The sequence below is a fragment of the Salvelinus fontinalis genome, chromosome 29 (assembly GCF_029448725.1).
Source record: "Salvelinus fontinalis isolate EN_2023a chromosome 29, ASM2944872v1, whole genome shotgun sequence".
NCBI classification, from domain to species: Eukaryota; Metazoa; Chordata; class Actinopteri; order Salmoniformes; family Salmonidae; genus Salvelinus; species Salvelinus fontinalis.
The window spans coordinates 5,834,915-5,851,099 of record NC_074693.1 but is presented as its reverse complement, the minus strand read 5'-3'; positions in this window follow the sequence as shown (position 1 = coordinate 5,851,099).

Below are 16,185 nucleotides of genomic sequence, written 5' to 3'. Positions count from 1 at the left end.
CTACAGTAGAAGGGCACTAACACACTACTCACACTACAGTAGAAGAGCACGAACACACTATTAACACTACAGTAGAAGGACACTAACACTACAGTAGAAGGGCACTAACACTACAGTAGAAGGGCACTAACACACTACTAACACTACAGTAGAAGGACACTAACACTACAGTAGAAGGGCACTAACACTACAGTAGAAGGGCACTAACACTACAGTAGAAGAGCACTAACACACTACTAACACTACAGTAGAAGGACACTAACACTACAGTAGAAGGGCACCAACACTACAGTAGAAGGGCACTAACACTACAGTAGAAGGGCACTAACACTACAGTAGAAGAGCACTAACACACTACTAACACTACAGTAGAAGGGCACTAACACTACAGTAGAAGGGCACTAACACTACAGTAGAAGGGCACTAACACGCTATTAACACTAAAGTAGAAGGGCACTAACACTACAGTAGAAGGACACTAACACTACAGTAGAAGGACACTAACACTACAGTAGAAGGGCACTAACACTACAGTAGAAGGACACTAACACACTACTAACACTACAGTAGAAGGACACTAACACTACAGTAGAAGGACACTAACACTACAGTAGAAGGGCACTAACACTACAGTAGAAGGACACTAACACTACAGTAGAAGGACACTAACACTACAGTAGAAGGACACTAACACTACAGTAGAAGGGCACTAACACACTACTAACAGTGCAGTAGAAGGGCACTAACACTGCAGTAGAAGGGCACTAACACTACAGTAGAAGGACACTAACACTACAGTAGAAGGACACTAACACTACAGTAGAAGGGCACTAACACTACAGTAGAAGGACACTAACACTACAGTAGAAGGACACTAACACTACAGTAGAAGGGCACTAACACTACAGTAGAAGGACACTAACACACTACTAACACTACAGTAGAAGGACACTAACACTACAGTAGAAGGACACTAACACTACAGTAGAAGGGCACTAACACTACAGTAGAAGGACACTAACACTACAGTAGAAGGACACTAACACTACAGTAGAAGGACACTAACACTACAGTAGAAGGGCACTAACACACTACTAACAGTGCAGTAGAAGGGCACTAACACTGCAGTAGAAGGGCACTAACACTACAGTAGAAGGGCACTAACACACTACTAACACTGCAGTAGAAGGGCACTAACACTACAGTAGAAGGGCACTAACACACTACTAACACTACAGTAGAAGGGCACTAACACTACAGTAGAAGGGCACTAAACACACTGCTAACACTACAGTAGAAGGGCACTAACACTGCAGTAGAAGGGCACTAACACTGCAGTAGAAGGGCACTAACACTACAGTAGAAGGGCACTAACACTACAGTAGAAGGGCACTAACACTACAGTAGAAGGACACTAACACTACAGTAGAAGGGCACTAACACACTACTAACACTACAGTAGAAGGGCACTAACACTACAGTAGAAGGACACTAACACTACAGTAGGACGGCATGTGTATTTTATGGTTTTTTCCTCTTGGCCAGCCAAAGATATTAGGTTGAACAAGACCTCTTACTGTTGCCCTCAAGTGTGTACCAGGCTCTCGGTTAATCAGCAATAGGCCTCTATCATGCTAGTGCAGTGCTGCCGTCTTCTCTCTGTACAATACAGTCGGAAGCACTTAACTACTGTAAACAGAGAGGGAGACAGGTACAGGGTAGCTACTGTAAACAGAGAGGGAGACAGGTACAGGGTAGCTACTGTAAACAGAGAGGGAGACAGGTACAGGGTAGCTACTGTAAACAGAGAGGGAGACAGGTACAGGGTAGCTACTGTAAACAGAGAGGGAGACAGGTACAGGGTAGCTACTGTAAACAGAGAGGGAGACAGGTACAGGGTAGCTACTGTAAACAGAGAGGGAGACAGGTATAGTACAGCTCCACTGCAGCTTGACTGCAAAGCTCAATGCACAGGCCCAGAAAGCCCAGCTTTATATAACTACTCTACATAATGTTGTTATCAATACCTAAGGAATAACTGGTGGCTGCCAGGCCTCAGAGCCACTAAAACAATCATCACGGTTCTGCAACGCTGCTGGATAGCAGTCAGACAAGTGTGTACTTGATAACTGGAATGCATTGGGCGTAACTGTAACAATGTAACCTACGGTGTTCTTCTCAGCAGTGTTGTACTATTTCTGGATGGTCAGGTGAAGATTTACCCTCTACTTTACATACAGTCAAATAAAGAGAAACTACACATTACTAACTCTACAGTAGAGGGGCACTAACTCTACAGTAGAAGGACACTAACACACTACTAACTCTACAGTAGAAGGACACTAACACACTACTAACTCTACAGTAGAAGGACACTAACACACTACTAACTCTACAGTAGAAGGGCACTAACTCTACAGTAGAAGGACACTAACACACTACTAACACGACAGTAGAAGGGCACTAACACTACAGTAGAAGGGCACTAACACACTACTAACACTACAGTAGAAGGGCACTAACACACTGCTAACACTACAGTAGAAGGGCACTAACACACTACTAACACTACAGTAGAAGGGCACCAACACACTACTAACTCTACAGTAGAAGGACACTAACACACTACTAACTCTACAGTAGAAGGACACTAACACACTACTAACACGACAGCAGATGGGCCCTAACACACTACTAACACTACAGTAGAAGGACACTAACACACTACTAACACTACAGTAGAAGGGCACTAACACTACAGTAGAAGGGCACTAACACACTGCTAACACTACAGTAGAAGGACACTAACACACTACTAACTCTACAGTAGAAGGGCACTAACACACTGCTAACACGACAGTAGAAGGACACTAACACACTGCTAACACGACAGCAGATGGGCCCTAACACACTACTAACACTACAGTAGAAGGGCACTAACACTACAGTAGAAGGGCACTAACACACTGCTAACACTACAGTAGAAGGGCACTAACACTACAGTAGAAGGGCACTAACACTACAGTAGAAGGGCACTAACACTACAGTAGAAGGGCACTAACACACTGCTAACACTACAGTAGAAGGGCACTAACACTACAGTAGAAGGGCACTAACACTACAGTAGAAGGGCACTAACACACTGCTAACACTACAGTAGAAGGGCACTAACACTACAGTAGAAGGGCACTAACACTACAGTAGAAGGGCACTAACACTACAGTAGAAGGGCACTAACACTACAGTAGAAGGGCACTAGCACTACAGCAGATGGGCACTAACACACTACTAACACTACAGTAGAAGGGCACTAACACACTACTAACACTACAGTAGAAGGGCACTAACACTACAGTAGAAGGGCACTAACACTACAGTAGAAGGACACTAACACACTACTAACACTACAGTAGAAGGGCACTAACACTACAGTAGAAGGGCACTAACACTACAGTAGAAGGGCACTAACACACTGCTAACACTACAGTAGAAGGGCACTAACACTACAGTAGAAGGGCACTAACACACTACTAACACTACAGTAGAAGGACACTAACACAATAGTAGAAGGGCACTAACACTACAGTAGAAGGGCACTAACAATACAGCAGATGGGCATTAACACTACAGTAGAAGAGCACTAACACACTGCTAACACTACAGTAGAAGGGCACTAACACTACAGTAGAAGGGCACTAACACTACAGTAGAAGGGCACTAACACTACAGCAGATGGGCACTAACACACTACTAACACTACAGTAGAAGGGCACTAACACACTACTAACACTACAGTAGAAGGGCACTAACACTACAGTAGAAGGGCACTAACACTACAGTAGAAGGACACTAACACACTACTAACACTACAGTAGAAGGGCAATAACACTACAGTAGAAGGGCACTAACACTACAGTAGAAGGGCACTAACACACTGCTAACACTACAGTAGAAGGGCACTAACACTACAGCAGATGGGCACTAACACGCTACTAACACTACAGTAGAAGGGAACTAACACTACAGTAGAAAGGCACTAACACTACAGTAGAAGGGCACTAACACTACAGTAGAAGGGCACTACCACTACAGTAGAAGGACACTAACACTACAGTAGAAGGGCACTAACACTACAGTAGAAGGGCATTAACACTACAGTAGAAGGACACTAACACACTACTAACACTACAGTAGAAGGGCAATAACACTACAGTAGAAGGGCACTAACACTACAGTAGAAGGGCACTAACACACTGCTAACACTACAGTAGAAGGGCACTAACACTACAGCAGATGGGCACTAACACGCTACTAACACTACAGTAGAAGGGAACTAACACTACAGTAGAAAGGCACTAACACTACAGTAGAAGGGCACTAACACTACAGTAGAAGGGCACTAACACTACAGTAGAAGGACACTAACACTACAGTAGAAGGGCACTAACACTACAGTAGAAGGGCACTAACACTACAGTAGAAGGGCACTAACACTACAGTAGAAGGGCACTAACACTACAGTAGAAGGGCACTAACACTACAGTAGAAGGGCACTAACACTACAGTAGAAGGGCACTAACACTACAGTAGAAGGGCACTAACACTACAGTAGAAGGGCACTAACACTACAGTAGAAGGGCACTAACACTACAGTAGAAGGGCACTAACACTACAGTAGAAGGGCACTAACACACTGCTAACACTATAGTAGAAGGACACTAACACTACAGTAGAAGGACACTAACACACTGCTAACACTACAGTAGAAAGGCACTAACACTACAGTAGAAGGACACTAACACAATAGTAGAAGGGCACTAACACTACAGTAGAAGGGCACTAACAATACAGCAGATGGGCATTAACACTACAGTAGAAGAGCACTAACACACTGCTAACACTACAGTAGAAGGGCACTAACACTACAGTAGAAGGACACTAACACACTGCTAACACTACAGTAGAAGGGCACTAACACTACAGTAGAAGGACACTAACACTACAGTAGAAGGGCACTAACACACTACTAACACTACAGTAGAAGGGCACTAACACACTACTAACACTATAGTAGAAGGGCACTAACACGACAGTAGAAGGGCACTAACACACTGTTAACACTATAGTAGAAGGGCACTAACACGACAGTAGAAGGGCACTAACACACTACTAACACTATAGTAGAAGGGCACTAACACGACAGTAGAAGGGCACTAACACACTGTTAACACTATAGTAGAAGGGCACTAACACGACAGTAGAAGGGCACTAACACTACAGTAGAAGAGCACTAACACTACAGTAGAAGAGCACTAACACTACAGTAGAAGGGCACTAACACCACAGTAGAAGAGCACTAACACACTACTCACACTACAGTAGAAGAGCACGAACACACTATTAACACTACAGTAGAAGGACACTAACACTACAGTAGAAGGGCACTAACACTACAGTAGAAGGGCACTAACACTACAGTAGAAGGACACTAACACTACAGTAGAAGGACACTAACACTACAGTAGAAGAGCACTAACACTACAGTAGAAGGACACTAACACTACAGTAGAAGGGCACTAACACTACAGTAGAAGAGCACTAACACTACAGTAGAAGGGCACTAACACACTACAGCAGAAGGGCACTAACACACTACTAACACTACAGTAGAAGGGCACTAACACGACAGTAGAAGGGCACTAACACACTGTTAACACTACAGTAGAAGGGAACTAACACACTGTTAACACTACAGTAGAAGGGCACTAACACTACAGTAGAAGGGCACTAACACACTGCTAACACTACAGTAGAAGGGAACTAACACACTACTAACACTACAGTAGAAGGGCACTAACACTACAGTAGAAGGGCACTAACACACTGCTAACACTACAGTAGAAGGGCACTAACACTACAGTAGAAGGGCACTAACACACTGCTAACACTACAGTAGAAGGGCACTAACACTACAGTAGAAGGGCACTAACACTACAGTAGAAGGGCACTAACACACTACTAACACTACAGTAGAAGGGCACTAACACTACAGTAGATGGGCCCTAACACACTACTAACACTACAGTAGAAGGACACTAACACTATAGTAGAAGGACACTAACACTACAGTAGAAGGACACTAACACACTACTAACACTACAGTAGAAGGGCACTAACACTACAGTAGAAGGACACTAACACACTACTAACACTACAGTAGAAGGGCACTAACACTACAGTAGAAGGACACTAACACTACAGTAGAAGGACACTAACACACTACTAACACTACAGCAGATGGGCCCTAACACACTACTAACACTACAGTAGAAGGGCACTAACACTACAGTAGAAGGGCACTAACACTACAGTAGAAGGACACTAACACTACAGCAGAAGGACACTAACACTACAGCAGAAGGACACTAACACTACAGTAGAAGGACACTAACACTACAGTAGAAGGGCACTAACACTACAGTAGAAGGGTACTAACACTACAGTAGAAGGGCACTAACACTACAGTAGAAGGGCACTAACACACTGCTAACACTACAGTAGAAGGGCACTAACACTACAGTAGAAGGGCACTAACACTACAGTAGAAGGGTACTAACACTACAGTAGAAGGGCACTAACACTACAGTAGAAGGGCACTAACACACTGCTAACACTACAGTAGAAGGGCACTAACACTACAGTAGAAGGACACTAACACTACAGTCGAAGGGCACTAACACTACAGTAGGAAGGCACTAACACTACAGTAGAAGGACACTAACACACTACTAACACTACAGTAGAAGGGCACTAACACGACAGTAGAAGGGCACTAACACACTGTTAACACTACAGTAGAAGGACACTAACACTACAGTAGAAGGACCCTAACACTACAGTAGAAGGGCACTAACACTACAGTAGAAGAGCACTAACACTACAGTAGAAGGTCACTAACACTACAGTAGAAGGGCACTAACACACTGTTAACACTACAGTAGAAGGGCACTAACACTACAGTAGAAGGGCACTAACACTACAGTAGAAGAGCACTAACACTACAGTAGAAGGTCACTAACACTACAGTAGAAGGGCACTAACACACTGTTAACACTACAGTAGAAGGGCACTAACACTACAGTAGAAGGGCACTAACACTACAGTAGAAGGGCACTAACACTACAGTAGAAGGACACTACCACTACAGTAGAAGGGCACTAACACTCTACTAACACTACAGTAGAAGGGCACTAACACACTGTTAACACTACAGTAGAAGGGAACTAACACACTACTAACACTACAGTAGAAGGGAACTAACACACTACTAACACTACAGTAGAAGGGCACTAACACTACAGTAGAAGGGCACTAACACACTGCTAACACTACAGTAGAAGGGAACTAACACACTACTAACACTACAGTAGAAGGGCACTAACACTACAGTAGAAGGGCACTAACACACTGCTAACACTACAGTAGAAGGGCACTAACACTACAGTAGAAGGGCACTAACACACTGCTAACACTACAGTAGAAGGGCACTAACACTACAGTAGAAGGGCACTAACACACTACTAACACTACAGTAGAAGGGCACTAACACACTACTAACACTACAGTAGAAGGGCACTAACACACTGCTAACACTACAGTAGAAGGGCACTAACACTACAGCAGATGGGCACTAACACACTACTAACACTACAGTAGAAGGGCACTAACACTACAGTAGAAGGGCACTAACACTACAGTAGAAGGGCACTAACACTACAGTAGAAGGGGACTAACACTACAGCAGATGGGCACTAACACACTACTAACACTATAGTAGAAGGGCACTAACACTACAGTAGAAGGGCACTAACAACACAGCAGATGGGCATTAACACTACAGTAGAAGAGCACTAACACACTGCTAACACTACAGTAGAAGGACACTAACACTACAGTAGAAGGACACTAACACTACAGTAGAAGGGCACTAACACTACAGTAGAAGGGCACTAACACTACAGTAGAAGGGCACTAACACTACAGTAGAAGGACACTAACACTACAGTAGAAGGACACTAACACTACAGTAGAAGGGCACTAACACTACAGTAGAAGGACACTAACACTACAGTAGAAGGGCACTAACACTACAGTAGAAAGGCACTAACACTACAGTAGAAGGACACTAACACACTACAGCAGAAGGGCACTAACACACTACTAACACTACAGTAGAAGGGCACTAACACGACAGTAGAAGGGCACTAACACACTGTTAACACTAAAGTAGAAGGGCACTAACACTACAGTAGAAGGGCACTAACACACTGTTAACACTATAGTAGAAGGGCACTAACACACTACTAACACTACAGTAGAAGGGCACTAACAATACAATAGAAGGGCACTAACACGACAGTAGAAGGGCACTAACACACTGTTAACACTATAGTAGAAGGGCACTAACACTATAGTAGAAGGGCACTAACACTACAGTAGAAGGGCACTAACACACTGTTAACACTACAGTAGAAGGGCACTAACAATACAGTAGAAGGGCACTAACACTACAGTAGAAGGGCACTAACACACTACTAACACTGCAGTAGAAGGGCACTAACAATACAGTAGAAGGGCACTAACACTACAGTAGAAGGGCACTAACACTACAGTAGAAGGGCACTAACACTACAGTAGAAGGGCACTAACACTACAGTAGAAGGGCACTAACACTACAGTAGAAGGACACTAACACTACAGTAGAAGGGCACTAACACTACAGTAGAAGGGCACTAACACACTACTAACACTACAGTAGAAGGGCACTAACACTACAGTAGAAGGGAACTAACACACTACTAACACTACAGTAGAAGGGAACTAACACACTACTAACACTACAGTAGAAGGGAACTAACACACTACTAACACTACAGTAGAAGGGCACTAACACTACAGTAGAAGGGCACTAACACTACGGTAGAAGGGCACTAACACACTGCTAACACTACAGTAGAAGGGAACTAACACACTACTAACACTACAGTAGAAGGGAACTAACACACTATTAACACTACAGTAGAAGGGCACTAACACTACAGTAGAAGGGCACTAACACACTGCTAACACTACAGTAGAAGGGCACTAACACTACAGTAGAAGGGCACTAACACACTGTTAACACTACAGTAGAAGGGCACTAACACTACAGTAGAAGGGCACTAACACACTGTTAACACTACAGTAGAAGGGCACTAACACTACAGTAGAAGGGCACTAACACACTGCTAACACTACAGTAGAAGGGCACTAACACTACAGTAGAAGGGCACTAACACACTGTTAACACTACAGTAGAAGGGCACTAACACTACATTAGAATGGCACTAACACTACAGTAGAAGGGCACTAACACACTACTAACACTACAGTAGAAGGGAACTAACACACTACTAACACTACAGTAGAAGGGCACTAACACTACAGTAGAAGGGCACTAACACACTGCTAACACTACAGTAGAAGGGCACTAACACTACGGTAGAAGGGCACTAACACACTGCTAACACTACAGTAGAAGGGAACTAACACTACAGTAGAAGGGCACTAACACTACAGTAGAAGGGCTCTAACACACTACTAACACTACAGTAGAAGGGAACTAACACACTACTAACACTACAGTAGAAGGGCACTAACACACTACTAACACTACAGTAGAAGGGCACTAACACTACAGTAGAAGGGCACTAACACACTGCTAACACTACAGTAGAAGGGCACTAACAATACAGTAGAAGGGCACTAAACACACTGCTAACACTACAGTAGAAGGGCACTAACACTACAGTAGAATGGCACTAACACTACAGTAGAAGGGCACTAACACACTACAGTAGAAGGACACTAACACACTGCTAACTCTACAGTAGAAGGGCACTAACATTACAGTAGAAGGGCACTAACACACTACTAACACTACAGTAGAAGGGCACTAACACACTACTAACACTACAGTAGAAGGGCACTAACACTACAGTAGAAGGGCACTAACACTACAGTAGAATGGCACTAACACACTACAGTAGAAGGGCACTAACACTACAGTAGAAGGGCACTAACACACTACTAACACTACAGTAGAAGTGAACTAACACTACAGTAGAAGGGCACTTAACACACTGCTAACACTACAGTAGAAGGGCACTAGCACTACAGTAGAAGGGCACTAACACTACAGTAGAAGGGCACTAACACTACAGTAGAAGGGCACTAACACACTACTAACACTACAGTAGAAGGGCACTAACACTACAGTAGAAGGGCACTAACACACTACTAACACTACAGTAGAAGGGCACTAACACTACAGTAGAAGGGCACTAACACACTACTAACGCTACAGTAGAAGGGCACTAACACTACAGTAGAAGGGCACTAACACACTACTAACACTACAGTAGAAGGGCACTAACAAACTATTAACACTACAGTAGAAGGGCACTAACACACTACTAACACTACAGTAGAAGGGCACTAACACACTACTAACACTACAGTAGAAGGGCACTAACACACTACTAACACTACAGTAGAAGGGCACAAACACTACAGTAGAAGGGCACTAACACACTGCTAACACTACAGTAGAAGGGCACTAACACTACAGTAGAAGGGCACTAACACACTACTAACAGTTACAGGGTGGGGCAGACGTAGGAGTATGAGCAATAAGGGGAGGAGACAGGTTCGGCGACAGGACAGGAAAGAAGGAGACTGGGTAGGAGACAGAAAAGGAGATAGGGTAGGAGAAACGTACCCTCCTTGGTTGGCAGAGTGTTCTTCTCAGCAGTACTGGTCTTCTTTAGACACTTCTTGTTGAAGGTCTCCACTCCCTGCTTCACTGGGTTGTTGTCGCCCATCTTAGATGATGTCTGAGGGAGAAGGAGTCAGAATGTAAATGTCGAGAGAGAGACAGAGAGAAAAAGGAGAGAGAGAGAGAGAGAGAGAGACAGAGAGAAAAAGGAGAGAGAGAGAGAGAGAGAGAGAGAGAGAGAGAGAGAGAGAGAGAAAAAGGAGAGAGAGAGAGAGAGAGAGAGAGAGAGAGAGAAAAAGGAGAGAGAGAGAGAGAGAGAGAGAGAGAGAGAGAGAGAGAGAGAGAGAGAGAGAGAAAAAAAGGAGAGAGAGAGAGAGAGAGAGAGAGAGAGAGAGAAAAAAGGAGAGAGAGAGAGAGAGAGAAAAAAAAGAGAAAGAGAGAGAGAGAGAGAGAGAGAGAGAAAAGGAGAGAGAGAGAGAGAGAAAAAAAAGAGGAAGAGAGAGAGAGAAAGAGAGAGAAAGAGAGAGAGAGAGAAAAAGAGAGAGAAAGAGAGAAAAAGAGAGAGAGAGAAAAAGAGAAAAAGAGAGAGAGAGAGAGAGAGAAAAAGAGAGAGAGAGAGAAAAAGATAAAAAGAGAGAGAGAGAGAGAGAGAGAGAGAGAGAGAGAGAGAGAGAGAGAGAGAGAGAGAGAGAGAGAGAGAGAAAGAGAGAGAGAGAATCCTTCAACAAATATGTAATCTAGAATACTGGTGAGTATTCTAGTAATGCAGGTATATCCAGCCACACCCACCTTATCTCACACTCATACATACACTCACACACACACACAAAACACACACACGCACACGCACACCTGTATAATCTGTATAATTATGTAATTCAGTCACTTGAATCAACACACACTCCCACGACATTACCATTCACCATCTAACAAAGGAGAACAAATATTCAGGAGAGAGAGCTGTTGTTGTGGCGTCATGTTACCCAAGCACTCAGGTCTGCTGCAATGCACTGGTTCTCGTATACAGGAACGCATAACTGTACTTTCTGGTTCAGCGAGAGTGGCTGCACAAAGAGCATATTGGGATGGAAGAATGGCATTCTCAAAATCTATGAAAGGATGTGAATGAATGAACCTACATGCATTACGTACATGCACCTACATCCCAGTCTTTTAGATCTGTGTAGACCTGTAGTCTACTCATTCAAACACACATCTTAGCATACTATTACAAAGTGTACACTGCCCTACCAAGCAAAAAGGTAGTAACTGCTCATTTGGTCTAAAATGTGTTAATGTAATTTTTGCTACATTAAATACATGCTGAATCATGTGGACCAGTAACCTGCCTCTATTGTATAGTGTTTTGGAGAAAATGGGGGTCATGTTTAGCAGTAACTGCACAGAGTTACTGTGAAACCAAGGTAAATAAAAGGCATTTTTCTCAGTTCCACGCTATGAGCAGTTACGGTCTTTTTGCTTGGTAGGGCAGTACATTGCAGTGTGATTCCACCTCCACACATTGGTGCTTTATTTGAACAAATATTTAATGTATACTTCCACAAACGCAGAACTCACAAACCGTCTCATGATCTGCTTGCAGGCAGACTTTATCTAGGTTCCCGTGAGTGCAATAGCTGGGTGTGACGTTGTTTTTGCAGACCAATTTCTGTAAACCGCACAGATTAATTCATAGGTGGCAAAGCCATCTGCAGTAAAATGAGCTAATTTAACAGATCTGTCATGTTAAACTCACTATCAGAACATGTTTGTATCATAAACGGCACCCCAGTGAACCGCCAAACCAAAAGACTGACTGTAGGTTGGAAGCATGTCAGCCGTCAGCATCACATGCATCGATTGGGCTTTAGGTAACAGTGCGACAACTGAAAACAATAAAATCTATTCGGAATGTCATCACACCAAGGCCTGTAACTATGATATAGATAGAGCCATGGTGACAATTTGCCTAACCTAACCATACAATAATGAAACACAGGCACGTTAAATAGCCTAGTTGGCAAAGGAATGCTGCAGGTGCGTTAAATGCATTCATTGTAGAACTGTCAACACAGCAACAACAAAAAATATTTAAAAAGCCGAACACTAAATCATATCGCCTAATAATAACATATAATATATAGCCTATTCTTTACTGACAATCAAATACAACCGCACCTTCCTTCAGTCTTTTATTTGTATTTTTTATTTTATTTGTATTTTTTATAAATGCATAATAACACGACCGCCCATCAGAATAACGTTTTTAGGCTATGATGGCAACATAGGGTGGCATCCATAAACTAACGAACACATAGAGGGAGACAGGGACATGGAATTTGAATCATTTGTATACTAAAGCTACCAATATTTACCTGGTCCGAGGATGTGCGGTGAGAATGTCCGTTACAGGTACTGCGTCTGGGTGTAGTCTGCATATGTGTAGGACAAACGGTTAAATAGGGAAAGCGCACCCTTTTTTTTTTACACCAACTAGACACCAATCTGAGCTACGCCATTGGCCCAATCCATCCAGAGGAGGGATAACATTGGCCAGGTTAAACCCATGAGTTGAGATGTTGAGGGGGACAATGTTGTGCAGCGTTCATCTGATAAATCCGACAATGATACCACAACGCCACCTTGTGGATACATACAGCATAGCCTACAGGTCCAGAGTTTGGTGGAGGTCAACGCGAGAATCATCTCCATCATATAAAGTTCACTATAAACTGGGTGGTTCAAGCCCTGAATGCCTATTGGCTGACCGTCGTGGTATATGAGACCGTATACCACGGGTATGACAAAACATGTATTTTTACTGCTCTAATTACTTTAGTAACAACTTTATAATAGCAAAAAGGCACCTCTGGGGCTTGTGGTATAATGCCAATATACCACGGCTAATGGCTGTATCCAGGCACACTGCAATGCGTCGTGCCTAAGAACAGCCCTTAGCCATGGTATATTCGCCATATACCACAGCCCCTCGTACCTTATGCTTAAGTATAAAGTGCATACACATATTCAGAATAACCTGCAAAGTGAAACTCAAGTGTGCTTTGATAAAACATGTATTAATGCTCAGGCATGTCATAATGCAGCCTTGTGGATCAACATTGTAAAGTAGTACAGTCTGGTACTTACGGTATAAGTTCTCTGATGTCAAAATATTATCATTCAAGTATTCCTCTCAGAGTAGAATATGTTATGTTACGAATTACAATTTGTATTATATGGTAACAACCCTGGGTTTATAAACGTGGATATCGACTCTGCCGCTTGAGCATGCTTTTGGGGCACAGTCGATAACGCGCTGGTCTTCGGGCTAGAAGGCCGAGGGTTCGAGACCTGCTCCCTGCTGTTTCATTACAATATGTTACAACTTTGCTAAACTTACAATATGTTACGAATTTGCAAGACATACTCTGTTACGAATTTTCCAAATGTATGATATGTTACGAATTCTAGCTAAGTGGCTAAATGTTAGTTAGCTGGCTAATGTCAGCTAGGCTAGGGGTTAGGGTTAAGTTAAGGAATTAGGTTAAAGTGTTCAGGTTAAATGTATGACAAAAAAAATAGTAAGTAGTTAAAGTTGCTAATTAGCTACAAATGTCGGACACATTTGTAGACTCGGTCTCGGACAGTGAGGACGCGTCATTTCTTCCCGAGACCAGCGAGGTGAAACACTCAACATGATCAGTTTCCATTCAGTCAGCGCATCAAACCGATTCACCAGGCCAAATATATACACTCCTTTCTTGAAACATTAACATCTTAACAGCCTTTATATCTATTATAGACATGTTTGCTCAGTGGCGAATTTATAGTCCTTCAGTGTGTGACAGCCAGGTTCATGATCCTGAAAGGACAGCAACCGTAATACCAGCGCACTCATGTAGGACTGCACTTCTCGTAAAACACAGTGGTGTAGTGGAGGGTATACGCAAGTATAAACCGACTCGACTACGCCTAAAATAATGAATGGAAAATATATACTAAATACAATATGTGTTGTATAGGGTTAATAAGGTCAATGCCCGCTCCCCGCAGACATCTAATTAGCATAATACAAAAATCAGCATAAAAATCCATTAGACTAGAGATATCTTGGTTTTTGCATTGGATGTGTGTCAATCGTCAATTCGTAAAGTCTGAGATCCCTAAAGATTGGAAAGCTGCCACGGTCATCCCCCTCTTCAGAGGGAGACACTCTAGACCCAAACTGTTATAGACCTATATCCATCCTGCCCTGTCTTTCTGAAGTCTTCGAAAGCCAAGTGAACAAACAGATCACTGACCATTTCGAATCCACCGTACCTTCTCCGCTGTGCAATCTGGTTTCCGAGCTGGTCACGGGTGCACCTCAGCCACGCTCAAGGTACTAAATGATATCATAACCACCATCGATAAAAGACAGTGCTGTGCAGCTGTCTTCATCGACCTGGCCAAGGCTTTCGACTCTGTCAATCACCGTATTCTTATCGGCAGACTCAACAACCTTGGTTTCTCAAATGACTGCCTCGCCTGGTTCACCAACTACTTCTCAGATAGAGTTCAGTGTGTCAAATCGGAGGGCCTGTTGTCCGGACCTCTGGCAGTCTCTATGGGGGCACCACAGGGTTCAATTCTCAGGCCGACTCTTTTCTCTGTATATATCAATGATGTCGCTCTTGCTGCGGGTGATTCTCTGATCCACCTCTATCCCTACGACACCATTCTGTTATACATCTGGTCCTACTTTGGACACTGTGTTTTAACAAATCTCCAGACGAGCTTCAACGCCATACAACACTCCTTCCGTGGCCTCCAACTGCTCCTAAATGCTAGTAAAACTAAGTGCATGCTTTTCAACCGATCGCTGCCCGCACGCCTAGCATTCACTACTCTGGACGGTTCTAACTTAGAATTTGTGGACAACTACAAATACCTAGGTGTCTGGCTAGACTGTAAACTCTCCTTCCAGACTCATATTAAACATCTCCAATCCAAAATGAAATCTAGAATCGGCTTCCTATTTCACAACAAAGCCTCCTTCACTCACGCTGCCAAACATACCATCGTAAAACTGACTATCCTACCGATCCTTGACTTCAGCGATGTCATTTACAAAATAGCCTCCAACACTCTACCCAGCAAACTGTATGCAGTCCATCACAGTGGCATCCGTTTTGTCACCAAAGCCCCATATACCACCCACCACTGGGACCTGTATGCTCTCGTCGGCTGGCCTCTCCAGATGTTTTTTTTTTTTTGGGGGGGGGGGGGGGCTATCTGTTGTAATAGCAGTAAGGCCAAATTGTTGTATACTTCAAGGGGTCTTAAAATTCAAAATTATATTTGGTATGACCTTTAAACAAATCCATATA